Source organism: Panthera pardus, unplaced genomic scaffold, assembly GCF_024362965.1.
Source record: "Panthera pardus isolate Hobbes unplaced genomic scaffold, ASM2436296v1 HiC_scaffold_11, whole genome shotgun sequence".
In the NCBI taxonomy this organism is placed as follows: Eukaryota; Metazoa; Chordata; class Mammalia; order Carnivora; family Felidae; genus Panthera; species Panthera pardus.
This window is the reverse complement of record NW_026526666.1, coordinates 50,356,322-50,369,778: the sequence shown is the minus strand read 5'-3', so window position 1 is coordinate 50,369,778 and position 13,457 is coordinate 50,356,322.

Below are 13,457 nucleotides of genomic sequence, written 5' to 3'. Positions count from 1 at the left end.
TTACTGCTAATTGAGACATTTATTACTCTCAAATTTAAGGTATATTATTTGAGTTAGCGCCTTATGTTTACATCCTTCTCCTCAATTTACCAAAGATGTTTATATGTGTTATCTTATATGTCTTACAACAGTCTTTGAGGGCTGACAGGGCAGATATAATTCTTCCAACTCTGTGGACAAACTTCATATCAGAGCATTTTGTGTGACTCATTTCAGATTACATAGCTTATAAGAAGCAAAATAGGGCTAGTACCCAGGGCTCCTGACCCTTACTCCTTTACAGTCTGCTGCCTAATTAACCTCATGGGAAGATGAAATCATTGGTAGGTTTTGCAGATGTAGACATTAAGATGATTCCATTGCAGTTTCTTCTGCACCTTCTTCATTTGTTGAAGAATCAACAATGAGTTTCCACATCCTATCAGATCAAACCCCAAATCCTAACCCAAGGCCCTCTGAATGTGTCTAACTAAACATATCTACTACTTTTCCCTGTCATGAACTCCATTTGTGCTTGTTGATATCCTTAAGAGGATACTGAGACTGGGTTTCTTTCCTATAAAAATGCCAATTAAAAATTCAGCTCCTCAAACACTAGCTACACTCAAAGCTCTTTTGTCACCAGTGACATAATCATATGAAATTATTGACAGTCAAAATTTCAAACTAATAAAGGATAATCTTCCCTCAGATGGTCATATATTCCTGGAAATTTCTGTGTATATTAAAATCAAGAAAAAATATACTAGACTTCTTATAAGATTGAGTTATGTTCTGGTCTCTAACGTCATTAATGAGTTTTTAACTCACCTAAGTGTCAAGATTTTGATTGTGAAGAGTACAGAGTTATTCTTCTTTGATGAAATTGTCCCTTAAATTGCTAGAAAACTGGATTGGCTTAAATGTCATCAGTGTGTCCCCTTTTCCATCTTCATGATGACCCAGTTGTGCCTCACATATTTCCATAATCCCGCTGGGGTTGTTTCACCCCCATGGGGACTACCTGCTCTAAAGTATTTGGGGCTCATATTTCATGGGAGGTTAGACATTGACTGGTTCTAGTGAAAAATGTAACAGTTCTGGAATGGTTCTACCATGAAGGCTATAGCTGTAACCACGATGAGAAAGGGCTAACATCATACTGATAGTCAATTTGCTTCTTAGGATGTTTAAACCTTAACCTTTTATTTTCTTAGATGCTATTGCTAGTATTCTAACTCCACTTGCTTAGGAACAAAGGGTTCCTTTAAGCATTGAAAATATACATAAATATTTACTATTAGCAACTCTCATGACAAGAGAATAGCAGATAGAGACTGAGTCTATGTTTAGAGAAGGAAGTGGATAGGCCTTGTAAGTGGCTTACACAGTAGGCCCTTGGAAATAGTCAAGTGGATATTTAAGGTCAAGAAACTTATATTTGAAATTTTATGGAGATTTTTCTTCATAGATACAAGTAGCAATTTGGTCCTCATTCACTTGTTAATTTATTCACTCATTCAATGAATATTTAAGTCCTTATTAAGGACCGTGCACTGTGCTAGCTGCAGACACACAAAGATAAACAAAACACAGATCCTATTCTCAAAAAGTTTAAAATCTAGTGGAGAAGACAGAGAAACAATCATAAAACAGTAGGTAAGTGCTTTAGCAGAAAGGTGTATGGTACATGTGGGGACAAAGAAAAGACTCATCTAATAAGAGGTTGTGTGTTGTGTGTGTGTGTGTGTGTGTGTGTGTGCGGATGCCTTGTTGAGTAAGTCACAAATGACTTATTGGAGAAGTTGATGTTTTTGCTAAATTTTAAAGGATGAGTAGAAGTAATGAGGGAAATGCATAGGGAAATTTAGCTTCCCAGGCAAGAGGGGCAGCATGAGCAAAAGCAAAGAGGCAAGAGAAGACATGATCAATAAGGGAAACTATAAGAATTATAATGTCACTGAAGTTAAATTTTGGAAATGAAGTATGGAGGTAGGCTGTGAGTGAGATTCTGAATATTTGAAATTCTTGTACTTGATCCTCAATGCAGTGAAAAACCATGAAGAGTTTTAATTGTGGAATGACATAGCTAGACCTAACATTTCATTGTGTTATGAGAACAAAAGACCACTTGGAAGGGGATCAAGACTAGTGTGAAGTTAAAATATTTTAATTTGTTGCAAAGTAAATATGGACAAGGGTTTTGTACCAGAAGTTCAAGTGAAAAGAGTATCCACTTGTACATTGCTCTCTTACTTTCTTGAACGTAACCTGAATAAAAAATTAGTTGTTCATGACAATGTTCTCCGGCCCATAAATTTCAGTCTTTCTGCTTCCTATCATGATTTCTTTTAGATCTGAAGCTTAGTTTTTGGTAAATAGGAAAAAGGGCTCATTATTATAACTGTAACATTCTTTTAAAATTAAATCCTTATGGTAGTTTATAAATGATTTTGGCTTAGCCAAGCAAAAATGGAGAAAATGGCTTTATTTTTCCAAAATAGTACTTAGTCTTCTTAGAATCAAAGTGGTAATACACTTAAAAGAATCTTGAGTTTATATTTTAAAGTAATTACTTTTATTTGAAAATATACTTGATATTGAATATTGAAAATAATACTGATCTTGATATTGAAAATATTGAAAATAATACTTGATCTTGTTTGTCAGATGGGCCAATTTACATTTGTTGTTTATATCTTTGAAAATATCAATTTAACATTTGATAAGCACCAAAAAGAAAAGGTAGAATAATGTAGTGATTGATTAATACTTTGGCAATTTTCAATATTGGATGTGTTAATTCAAAATAATTTAAATGAAGTCACTTTGAGAATAAGACGGAGCTACGAAATTTCCTGCACCATCCCTGATTTAACTCTACTGAATCTCCATTCCACTATTGACCTGTCTAAAAATATTTTTTATTAGTATTCAAGATCCTTTTTATGAAAAAAACATATATATTTTTATATATGTATACACCCATTATATAGTACATGAATATGTATGTACATATAAGCATATACTTACATGAAAGTATAAATAATTCATTGTGAATATAAAAATAACCCTGGGGTTCCTAGAGGGACTTCAGGCAATGATCTGGCACTGGGGCAGGCCTGCCTAGAGCCTGGGACAACCAGTGCCAGTTTAGAGGGTGGGTTTGCAGGTGCTGGCCTGACTCCTGAGGCTGGGGCAGCTGAGTTTCAACGTTATACTCAGTCTCTTTCCATCTTGTTCCTCCTCTAGGCCTAGCCTTTGGCCTAATCTGCAAGGTCAAAAGTGTCTCTGTACCATGCCCTCATTGGAGTTAGTATCAAAGAAGAAAGTGGTAGGGGAGGATATTATTTTCTTGATATTAAGGGCAAGATCTCACCTTATCTCATATTCTGCTCATGTCCCATTGTTCAGAAGTTAACAAAGCTAGAAGGGAAGCTGAGAATTGTTGTCATTACCTTAGGCAGCCATTTACCTCCACCATTTAGAGGGTCTGTTACTTTGGCAGAGATTCAGAGGCATACAGAAATTCATTATTATTATTTTTTTCTATCTTTATTGCGCCCTCTAGCTTTCCTTTGAATTTTTCTCATCTTTTAGCAGCGTTATAAAGTGCTCTTCATAAAAATCTCGCATGTTTCTTATTACTTGTGTTTTACTCCATGGTACCTTTTGTGGTGAGTTTTTCATTTCTTGGCAGTTTTGTTGCACTTTTCACCTTTTTTTTCTTTCATTGATGTCGTGCTAGTCTCCTCTTAGTATTCATTGTTATGGATTGAATTGTATCCCCTCACCCGATGTTTTGAAATCCTAACCCCAATACCTCTGAATGTGATCTTATTTGGAAATAGGGTTTTTACAAGGTGATTAGGTTAAAATAAGGTTATTAGAGTGGGTTCTAATTCAATGTGACTGGTATCCTTATAAAAGGGGAAATTTGGACACAGAAACAGACACACACAGAGGGAAGCTTATGTAAAGATATACAGGGAGAATGCCATCTGAAGACTGAGGATACGGGTCATGGTGTCAGAAGCCAAGAAATGCCTGGGGCCACCAGAAGCTAGGAAGATGCAAGGAAGGATTCCCTTCATAGGTCAGAGGGAGGCTGGCCCTGGTGATAGATATCTTGATTTCAGACTTCTGGTTTCCAGAACAGTGAGATAATAAATTTCTATTATTTTGAGCTACCCAGTTTGTGGTACTTTGTTATGGCAGTCCTAGTTGAGTTGGATTAATTACTGAGTTGGAATTTCCTGGGTCAGCAATTTTTGGGGGATTTATTTTTGTGTATTTGAGGAGGGTCGGCAGAGGGGCCAAAGCAGCATGCCAGCTTCGTGCCCTAATGCTGCTCTTCTTTGCTGCTCCTTCAGAGACAGATAGCTTCCACAACTGTGGCTTGACTGTGTGTAGCCCTACCTTTTTAGCTGATTTTTATCAAATAAATCTTGGAGGCCTAAGGTTGCCAGCCCTTCTTACCTTAGTTTTTTCCCTCATTTTTGCAAGCTTTGTGCTTGCCATGCAAGCCATGGTAATATTTTGAATACCAAGACCTCTTTCTATTCTGCTGCTTCTTTCACTTTTTCCCTGATGCCCCATCCCAATTGCTTTCGATAGCCTTATGCTTGTTTTGGAGCCTGAAAATATATTTATATATCTTACTTAAAATGAAGTAGGTAGGAAGTTTGTTGTTGCTGTTGTTGTTGTTCTCCTGTTGCTTTGCTATGGTTTACGTGAAAAGGAATGCAGATTTGCACAGCCTTGTTCATGAGGGAAGACTCGGCATGCACTTTCAAAGCTGTTGGCAGTGGTAAGAACAGAGGTAGAAATTATTTAAGACTAAGGGGTGATTTTGTGTTTTTCTTTTACCAGACATCTGATTGGAATTGTAGCAAATAATGGTGGCATCTCGTACAGGGAGCAACTTTGTCAATTTGTGTAGTCACAGAAATATCCTGATTCTGTTTCTCCCAAACACACCCCACAGCATCATGTAGCAAGTCTTTCACAGGGATGTCACCTTGGACTTTTAAGCTGCTGTCGGAAAAGGCTTAGGTCTGGTTAGTTAATAGGCTTTCTGTATTTTCTATTTAAAACTTCAGCAAAATAAGTGTTTCTGATACTTTTTGACTTGGCACCCATAGAGTCTTTTAGCATACTTTCCTTCAACAAATATTTACTGAGTGGTTTCAGTGTACCTAGCTTTGTGGCTAGAATGGGAAATAAACAATGACCAGAGGAGACATTTCCATGCCCGTGTGAAGCTCAGTTTAATTTCTTTGAGAGGGAGTTATCAAAAGCAGAGGTAATATTTATATTTCGGTCTTTTTTTTTATTAGCTCCATCAATAAAATCATGTCTAAGTCATCTTGGTACTTAGTCTCTGAAAGAATTAGATATGTCCCTAACTAATAGTAAAAATAGCAAAAAATATATTGTGACACGGTTATATTCAATTTTTTATTTTTTTCTCTCTGAAGAATGTTCTTCATGCTTCAGGAAAGTTAAGATCACAAGATTTGGAACTGGGTAGATTCAGATTCAAACCCTAGCCTTGTAAATGGGAAATTATTTAGCCTTTCTGAGTTTCAGTTTCTTCTGCTGGAAAATAAAAATAATAATGCCAACCTTTCTAGCTTGTTAGGAGGATGGAACATGCAAAATTATGCAAATCCCTTAGCATGGCACATAGGAAGAACAGTTTTATTATTGGTATAGTTATTTATGTCACTGGATTAAAGTTAATTATATATTACACATTCCAGGGATGGCTCCTAAGTGACCTCCTTTCTATGATACTCTATTATACAGAGATTTTTTTTAATGTTTATTTTTGAGAGAGAGAGAGAGAGAGAGGGCAACTGAGGGAGGGGCAAGGGAGAGGGGCAGAGAGAGAGGGAGACGCAGAATCTGAAGCAGGCTCCAGGCTCTGAGCTGTCAGCACAGAACCCGACATGGGGGTCAATCTCACCAACCATGAGACCATGACCTGAGCCAAAGTCAGATGCTTAACCAACTGAGCCATCCAGGTGCCTATATAGAGATTTTTCAAAATTGTCTTCTCTAACCCATAGCCTTATTTAGTGCATTCTTTATTTTTGTTTTTGTTATTAATGATGATTTATTTTTGTTATTTTGTTATTAATGATGATTTTAAGTTTTGTTTTGTTTTACTTGTCTCCACTTCCTTTGCCTTTGACCCAGTGATACCCACAAAGATTTCTTAGAATAGGCCTTATACAGTAATTCATTTTTAAAATCTATCCTCCTTGCAGGCAGAAGATCTTTCCAGAGGCTGAGAGCCCAGGCTTTTATGATGGCCACAGTTGCCCATGCAGTTGTACCCAAGTTAACTCTGGTCATTGGTGGTTGTTTTGGCAGCAAAAACTATGCTATGGTATCGTTGTGAGATATTTTGAATACTGGCTTCCACAAGATGAGTTTTATTGTTTTCCTGAGCACTCAACAGTACAGAAGCAATTCTAAATAGTGTCTTGATTCCATGAGCAGTCCAAGAAAGAGGATAGAAATGCTAATTTCAGCTTCTCTTCTGGTAGCAGGCTGTGGTCCTGCACTCAGAACTACCTCTGCAATCAAAGGTATAAGTAGATACAGTTTTAATAACATCATTATCAGGGAAGACATGGGTGATGTCAAAGAAGCAAGGGCTACTGAGAGTCCTGTGCTCTGTTATAATTCTGGCTTTGTCAGTCAATAGGTGGACTTGAGGGAAGTCATTATATTTTATCATTTCTTTCATCATCTGAAATGTCAACTTATAGTGTGACTAAACTCATAGACTCTGAAGCCAGACTGCCTTTGTACAAATCTTGTTTTTTGGTACTTACCAGCTGTTGGACAAATTCATTAACCTCTCACTGTCTCGAGTTTATTTGTAGTGAAGTAATACTTTATTTAATCATTAATATATAATCATTAGGATCTAATTATTAGGATTAATGCATAGAAAAATGCATTGAGCATAGAAAGTGAGTACATAGAGAAAGTGAGTGAGTGAGTTAAGTAAGTAAGATTACTCCCATGTCAGACTGTCTTTGGTAGGGGTCAAGAAAGTGTCTGGTAAGACCATCATTGCAGCCATCATCAACAAAGCTCGAGAGTGTCAGTGTCCTTAACTAAGACTACTCTTGTATAGGACTCCTCATCTCTGTCAGTAGGGGCCAGGTGTGAGGCCCTGAACAGTTTTTGCTTTCTCTCCTAAACGTGCATAACCTCTCAACAACTTTGTGCTTTTGGTGCATCAGAAGTAATGTCATGATATCCTTTATCACTGTTCATGTACTCCCAGGTCTCTGTCCTACTCTAGGCATTGCCTCTTCTGTCCTCATCTTTTCTAGCTCCATGTACTAAAACTCTAGAATTCTATGTGAATCATCAGTTAAATCTTATCAGTCTCATTTGTGAGGTTTCTCTTCTCCTTTTTCCGTAATCAAAACATGGCTCTACCCTTTTAACGCTGCATCTCTGCAGCCTTTTCAAGTGGTGAATGCTTCCTTTCCCAAGCACCTCATACATACCTTGGAGCCTGGCATTTTCAGGCCATCTTCTCTTTCTCCTCCATAAAAAACACCCACCAGAATCTCCTGTTATCAGATTTTGCCATCCATTGTCCCTCCTAATGTAATCATTTTAGCGCTTCCCAGGTTGTTAACCTTTATTCCTTGAACATTTTATCTGTTAGATAACTCTTTTCCCACCCCAAATCACCCTTGCCATAATTTGGGGGGAAATTCAATATTTATTTAGATGATTGTACATTTGTTCTGGTATTGTAAATTGCTTAATCTCCTTCACCCTTCCTTGGTCATTCATTGTAATGTCCTATCCTCTACTGCAAACTCTCTATAATCTCAATTGCACACATTCTACTTTGCACCCACTATCTCCTATTTTCTTCTACTCCCAAAATGACTTGATCTTATGTGACCTCTGGCCTTATGTCTATGATCTTCCATCTTCCTGTCTTACTCTGCTTAAACTACATGACTATTCATTATAATAGTTTTTTGTATAGATACTAAACTTCCTAAACTTATCCAATGTATATGTGTTCTTTTCCCCATTTTTTTTTCTGGTCTATTCAAGGACATTGTCCCAGAAGAGTTCCTTTCTTTCTACTGAATCATCATGTTTCCCTCTCTACCAGATCGTTCTTAGTATTTAAGTGTGCTATAATTTCTCTAATTAAAAAAATTTTTTTTGGATATAAGTCTTTCCCAACCACCCCCACTATTATCTCATTGACCCTTTGCAGAGAAACTTATTGAATGTATGTTATATGCTTTATATTTTCAATTGTCTCTTCATTATTTCTTGTAGCTATTCCAATAAAGTATCTTTTCCCAGAAGAGTGCAGAAACTGCTCTTAACAAAGTCTATTAATGACTCCCATATTGCTAAGTTTGATGAGAAGATGAGGTCAATTCTCAATCCTTTAACTTGACCTATTGCAGCATGTGACACCATTAATTACTCACTTGTTTTAAAACACTTTGCTTCCAAAACACCCATATTGTTTGTTTTTTTCTCCTATATTTCTGTCTACTCATTTTCTATTTTCTTAATCTCTTCTCATCTCTCTGACTTCTAAATGTTGGAGTGCCCCAGAGCTCAGTCTTTGAAACTCTTTCTTCTCGTATCTCTGTCCCTTCCCTAGATGATCTCATTTAATTTCATGGCTTTAAATACCATTTACGAAGTGATAACTATCAAATACATCTTCAGTCCTGAACTTTCCTCAACTCCAGAAATTTATAACCAGTGGCTTACTTGACATACCATGGGATCTCTATAGACATTTCAAATTTACCATGTCAAAAACTGTTCTTAGTATTCGTCACTAAACCTGCTTCCCATGCTGATATTTCCATTAATGATAATTCTATCCCTCCAGGTGATCAGGGCAAAGATTATGGTGTTATCTTGGATTCTTCACTCTCTCCCCTGAGCCTAGTCTGTCAGAAAGTTGTGTTGGCTCTATCTTCACAGTATATCCAATATTCCTCCACTTCTATCGCCTTCATCGCCACTTCTTCTTCATTACCATTACCACTTCTTTAGTCTAAACCTTCATCCTGTCTCCCTTGGGGTATTGCAGTAGCTTCTTAACAGCCCCCTTATTTTTAGCTCTGCTCTATTTCAGTCAAGTCTCAGAAGAGCTACTTAAGAGATGTTATTGAAATGTAAACCAGATCACCTTACACTTCTGTGTACAACTCTTCAATTACTTGCAATCCAAAAGTCCACATGATCTCACCAACCTCCTCCTAATCCTCAAGTCCTCTCTGCCTTCATCTTCATACTCCCCTAGTTCACTCCACTGCAGATTCTTCCCTCCAACGTGACTACAATTTTTACCTCCTTAAGACCTTTTCTAGCCATCATATCTAAAATTTTGATTCCCTCCAAGACAAAGAAAGTTTTTTGGTACCTTCCCAATATTTCATATACCTCTTCCTTCTTTATTATTTTCTTCTCAACACTAACCATTATTGAGCATACTTATTTTTACTTGCTTCTCATTATCTGCTTAACCCACTAGAAGGTAAGCCTAACCCACTTGAAGGTAAGCTCCATAAGGTCAGGGATATTTGTCTATTTTGTTTCACCACTGTCCTTGGAACAGAGTCTGGCACACAGTAGATAATCAGTAAATACTGAGGATGTTACTATCTAAGTCTGTATAGAACTAATTATCCCTAGGCTCTACCATCCTATACAGACTTTTCAAAGTTAGAAGAAACCACAAAGGTCATATAGTCCAGTCCTTCTGATCTGAGGGCACTGGAGACCAGAGAGGTGAAGAGGCTTGCTCACAGATTTATGGATAGCAACAGAGCCTTCCAAAGTGCTTGCATTACCTATCTTACAGTAAACTTTATCTTCAACATTTATTTTGAGTAAAGGCTTACTTATAACTTTAAGTAAACTCTAGGTATTATACTGTAATCTTAATTTACTAATGTTTTTCTTAAATGCTAAGTCTGTTAGCTGTAAGGGAACTTCCACTGAAGTCAGGAAAAAAAAAAGTGTCCCCATTTGACTTGCCTCACACATGACCCTAAACACATTTTTAGTTTGAGGGATTATGGTTCTGCCATTCAACTTGTAAGACCACAAAACTTTAATATCTTAGTGATTCTCTGTTACCAGGCTGTTTTTGTTATTGTGGTTTATATGTTTTGAGTATACCTATTATTTAAGGCTAACATAAAAATATTCAGAAGCACTGCTTTCTTGGAACAAAGCAAAATTTTTCTGTTGTTCTTCTTGGTAAGAGAGTTATTGTTTATAATGTTAATGTAAGTAGGTTTAATTAGTAAAGACTTTCTCACAAATAGATCTGTAAATAAATGGTACCTATTGTCTCAGAAATAATGGGTTCCTTTCACCAGGGAATTGAAAAAGAGATTATATAATCCCTTACCTAAAATGTGGAAAAGAAGATTTATACTTCAGATAAAGGCTAGTTTGGATGACTTCTCAAGTCCTTTCAATTTCAAGATTATGTGATTCCAAAAGGATGTTAAGTATTATGCATTCTCTATTGTATGAAAAGTATAGTAAGAAATGGGCATAATTATGCATATAATTTTTAAATGTTAAGCTTTTGTTAAAGCTAGCTTTGAAGTCAAGTGAATAAAATTTCACCAATATTTCTAGTACTAATATTTCTAGGAATGTTATTAGAATATATACTACATATTCTATTATATATCATATACAAGTTCCTATCAGATATATTTTGGTAAATATTTTCTCCCATTCTATGGGTTGTCTTTTTACTTTCTTGATAGTATTCTTGAGGCACAAATGTAAAAAATATCTGTGAAGTCCAATTTATATTTTTCTGTTGTTCTTTATGCTTTTGGTATCACATCTAAGAAACTATTGCCTTATCCAAGGTTATAATTTACCCTTATGATTTCTTCTAGGGGTTTTGAAGTTTGAGTATTTACATCTAGTTCTATGATCAATTTTGAGTTAATTTTTGTATATGTTGTGAAGTAAGGGTCCAGTTTCATTCTTTTATATGTGGATATCCAGTTTTCATAGCACCATTTGTTGAAAAAACAATTTTTTCTTCATTGAATTGTCTTGGTACCTTTGTTGAAAATCGTTTGACCAAATGTGAGGGTTGTTTTCTGAACTGTCTGTTTTGTTCCTTTGATCTGTATGTCTATCCTTATGCTAGTACCATACTGTCTTGATTACTGTGGTTTTGAAATGGGAGCATATGAGCCCTTCACTTCGCTCTTTCTTTTCAAGATTGCTCTGGCTATTCTCGGTCTTTTACATTTCCATATGAATTTTAGGATCAGTTTGTTAATTTCTGATTAAAAGCAGCTGGAGTTTTGATATAGCTTGCATTGAATCTGTAGGGTAATTTGGATTAAATTGCCATCTTAACAATATTAAACCTTCAAATCCAAGAACATGGGATGTTTTTCCATTTACTTAATTTGCTTCAACTGTATTTTGTAGTTTCTGTGTACGAGTCTTAAGTTCATTTCTAAGTATTTAATTCTTTTTGATATTTTTGTAAATGGGTTTATTTTATTTTGGGTAGTGTATAGAAAGACAACCAATTTTTGTATATTGATCTTGTATCCTGCAACTTAGCGGAGCTGTTTATTAGTTCTAATAGTTTTTGATGTGAATTCTAGTAGTTTTTGATGTGAAATTATGTTATCTGTGAATAGAGATGGTTTTAGTCTTTCTTTTATATTTTCTTTTCCTTGCCTAATTGCTGCAGCTAAAAGCTCCAGTACAATGCTGAATAGTAGTGGGGAAAACAGGCATCCTTCTTTTGTTCCTGGTCTTGGGGCAGGGGAAAATTCAGTATTTCATCATAAAGCATAATGTGAACTGTGTATTTTTCATAAATGTTCTTTGCCTAGATGAACAAATTCTTTTTTATTTGTAATATTTTTCCTTTTTTGAATAGTTATTAAATGTTTTCAAATGCTATGTCTGCATCTGCTGAGATGATCTTGTTGTTTTGTCCTTTATTAATATGGTACGTAACATTTATTGATTTTTGAATGTTAAACCAACCTTGAATTTTTAGGATAAATACCATTGGATACAGTACTTTTTATGAATTGTTGAATTTGGTTTGCTAGTATTTTATTGATCTTTTTTTTTTTTCATATAAAATAAAAGTGATATCGGTCTGTAGTTTTCTTGTGATGTTTTTGGCTGAAATTGCTATAAGGTAATACTGGCCTCTGGATGAATTGGGAAACATTTCCTCTATGTCTGCTTCTTGGATATCGTCCAAAAGAGTGTAGTAATCTAATGCTGAAATTGTGAAATACCTCCAGGTAGTAGTTCAGTGTGTCTAACAGATACAGATGATATTTTGAATTAGATACCCATCTGTGTGGAATCTTGGCCAAGTTATTTAAGATTATTGAGCTTCACTTTTCTTATCTGCAATATAAGATTATCAAATCTACACATAGGATTTTATAGAGACTGGTTAGTAGAATCCCTGGCATAATAACTTGATATATGGTCACCATTATTTAAGGAGCATTTTTGCCTACTAATCAATAGTAAGAGCTACTGACCCATCAAAGATTTTATTTGCACCCAGACTTGATGACTAAGTAGTATGATAGTTGTATTTGAAACAAAAGTTTCAGTTAGTAGGGGTATTTCAAAAGGTATCAGAAACCAACCAAATTTTTAAGGAGAACTGTTACATTTAGATTTTAATTTACGTTTTGCTTCTCATTAGAAAAGTAACTTGGCCTCCCTTTCCTCACTTTTAAAATGGTGCAGATAGTATCATGACGGATGTAGTATTAGGAATAATTTTCCCTTTTCTCTAAAAGTAAAAGGCAGTCCGAGTATGAGTTTCCTTTCTTCCTGTCTTTCAGAGATAGTTTTCCCATCGAGGCTGAATTTTACCAGATTTGGTGTTCCTTTGGAATGTTCCTTAGGGATTCTTTAAGGGTATATTTTCTCTATAATCCCTAATCATTGATACTCTTCCTATCAGGTTTACAGAAGAAAGCACTGCATTTCAGCCAGACTGTGGGATGATGGAATAATATTGTCACAGAATTCTTGCAAAGTAGGTTGCCTTTGCTGTCTATTGGTATTTTCTGGTTTACAATACAGCACAGGAACTATGTCTAAATTGTCTGCCATAAGGCAATTATCAGTTTTTAATTAGCCTTTGGTGATATTTTCAAAAGTTTTATTGACTTGGCTATGACAAATATAAAGTGATCAAAGTGGGAGAAAAAGCACTCTAAGCAGCTTGTTATTTTAAAAATAACTACTTATCCACAGGTTTATTTGTCTTAATCCAATTGAATTTTTTTCCTTAAAACAGATTTATTTGTAGATGGGACATGGTTCTCTAGATCCCCCAAATATGTAGCTCTGATTCTTAGAAAGCAGTTTCCTTAATTTTTTCAATTTGAATTTCCAAGTTACTCCCT